Raw genomic sequence first — 2,667 nt, forward strand, 5'->3', positions numbered from 1 at the left:
GTTCAACTGGAGAGGCTTTAAGGAAGGTGTGGTCAAAGCTAAAGAAACCTGTTTGCAGGGACAAGCAAGCACAGGGGGGAACAACATGGTGGCCCGAGGAGAGGGTTGTGGTCACAGAGAGGACGGTGACGCCACAATGCAAGGGTGGGCGGAGGAGAAGCCCACTGACCTCTGTCTTCTCCCGCTGCCCCGCCCCTGCGCCCTTCCCATTGGCTGAACACCACAGGAGGCAGTGGGCAAGGCGGCCCAGTGATGCAGTTCTCAGGGACTGGCCTTCCGGGACCCAGAGCAAGGCAGAGAAGGGCAGAGAGTGGGTTTGGAAACCGGGCAAATGGAAAGGAACCAGGATGGACGCCCAGCAGGCCAAAGACCTTGGCGTGAGCCCAGCGGGCCCACTGCTGTGTGACAGACGCTGCTTCTCCCTCTGTGCCAGCAGGTGCCTGGCCGAGCTTCCCTGGGGAAGCTAGAGCCACCAACTCCGCACAGCTTTGCCGCTGCAACTCACTGCTCCTCTCAGATGTCCGACAAGCAGCATTTTGAGCAACCTGGGTGGAGGCTTTGTTCTGTGAAATCCACAACTACAGAACCTTCCACGGGCTGACCAGTCTTGTCCTGCTGCGCCCATACCTCCCACACACTAAAGCGGGTTATGTAGCCTGTCGAAGTACTTCGGTCCTGAGTCCAAGAAGAAGCTTGGAAGATGTGGTCTGGCAGATGAATTGTTGAAATTCCCAGTATCTCGTTTATTTCGAAGGTAAGAGAAAGGTGATTGTATCACTCACAGAGCCCTTAGCACATGAAATGCCAGAAAATTCAACATGTGTCGTGTCAGGAGCAGAGAACAACTTCTGAACAAACCACAAAGTCAGGTAAGATTGGAAAAGCCACTTATGGCCGACATGCAAAGCTGGGATTTGTGTGCCTGGTAACAGAAGCGCCAGAGGCTTCCTTCCAGCGCCCCGCTCACCTCTCTCGGCACCCTGTGTCCGGTGCCAGGAGACCGGCACCCTCCAACACCTCCCAGGCCTGCCAGCCTCTTATCTTTGTTTGACAAGGTGCTGAGAGTCCATCAAATCAAAACTGCATTGTCAGTTTAAAAATAGCTTTTGTTGAAGACAGAAAGATGCTACCGCATCATATGTGCACACTGATTCTCAGAAACATAAAATTAGAACAAAATCTTCCGTCAAGCTTCAAATCTTCCAGCTTCCGGGGTGCCCCCTACAAGTTGTTTACTTGATTACGGTAATTCTCAGGAAATCGCCAAAGGGTCTGAGTTTGCTCCCGGGAGGATCTTTCTCTTCCCAGGAGTGGCCTATTAACCCGAATGACTCTCCAGATTTGTAGAAAAGGGGGAAAGGGATACTCTGGGTCCAGAAAAACCAACTTCACATCCCACTATGGCTTCCTGTTTCTAAATATCACTGCCTCCAAACTTTCATGCCAAGACTTCAAAGTGCTTTACTGAGTCACTAGTTGTTTTCCAAAAATGCCAGCTAAAGAAAGGGTAGAAAGGGTGGGCATCGATTCCTATTTCCAGCTCGGCATCAGCGAGGCCTCCCAAAATCACCTAATCATAGGAAGTACCTGTGGGTTTTGGTGAAGTGACATGATCACAATGAGTAGAAGTCCCTTTTAAATTAAAATAATAAAAGGTATACCCCACTACTTCTAAACCAAAATGAAAGCTTTCACGTGTGCTAAGGGGGAGAGAAATATACAACACAGGACAGAGGATGAGTGGATCTGCCTGGTAAAGAAGGCCAGGGAAGCATTGAACTTGGATGTGAAGGATAAATAGAAGTCAACTAAGTAAAGAGGGCCAGGAAAGTATGTGCAAAGGCCCTGTGGTAGAAAGGACCATGGGCAAGTAGGAGCAATTGGAAGAAGTTAGTGTGACTGAGACAGAGAAAGTTAGGAGATAGGGAGCTTTGGGACCAAGAAATTCTCAAGGTCTATGCAGAACCTTGCAGCCCATGCTCAGGAAGTGCCCTTTGTTTGCTTGTGTCTTTGTTTTCTATCATTCAGGCAATCAGGGGGATGGGGGCAGGTCCTGAAAAGCAGGTGGGTGGCATTAACAGGCTTGCCTTTCGAGACAGCCTCTCTGACTACAGAATAGAGAATGGAACACGGGGACAAGACTGATATGGAAGGCTGGTTAAGAGACCATTGCAATAGTCCAGGTGAGAGATGACAGGAGTTTAAGCCATAATGGCCCTTTTTGAGAGCTATTTAGAAGGAAAAGAATCATTGGACCTGGTGACAAATTGGAAATAGGAGGGTAGAGAGAGTTAGTCATGAAGGATGGTGCCTACCATTTCTAGCTTGTGTAACTAGTAGAACCATTCACAAGGATGGCAAACACTGGAAAAGGACCAGGGTGGGGGGCGTGAGGGATGATGGGTTTGGGTTGGGGCATGCTTTGGGGAAATCCAAGCGAAGATACGCAGGAGAAAGGTGGGCAAGCAGTCCGAGGAGAGGTAAATATTGGGGGGTGGAAACCTAAGAGTCATTTGCATGAAGTCGATTAAAGCCATGGGTACAAGTAGAGAGAGTAAAGGGTTCAGGAGGAAATGAGGTTGGGGAGAGTAGAATATGTTTACGGAACAGACAGTAGAGTCAGAGAAGTAGAAAGAAAACTCGAAAAGGAGAAGTAGGAGTGGGGAG

The 2,667-nt window shown here is 49.3% G+C and overlaps 1 long non-coding RNA gene across 2 annotated transcripts in view; it reads left to right on the forward strand.

Moving 5' to 3' along the window:
• Nucleotides 1–208: 208 nt before the first annotated feature.
• LOC115296431 overlaps nt 209–2,667 on the forward strand; it is an 11,995-nt gene continuing 9,536 nt past the window's right edge. For both annotated transcript variants that reach the window (XR_003910887.1, XR_003910888.1), the window contains exon 1: nt 209–754. This is a non-coding gene — a long non-coding RNA (uncharacterized LOC115296431). The remainder of the gene's footprint in view (nt 755–2,667) is intronic.

This window comes from Suricata suricatta, chromosome 7 (genome assembly GCF_006229205.1).
Source record: "Suricata suricatta isolate VVHF042 chromosome 7, meerkat_22Aug2017_6uvM2_HiC, whole genome shotgun sequence".
In the NCBI taxonomy this organism is placed as follows: Eukaryota; Metazoa; Chordata; class Mammalia; order Carnivora; family Herpestidae; genus Suricata; species Suricata suricatta.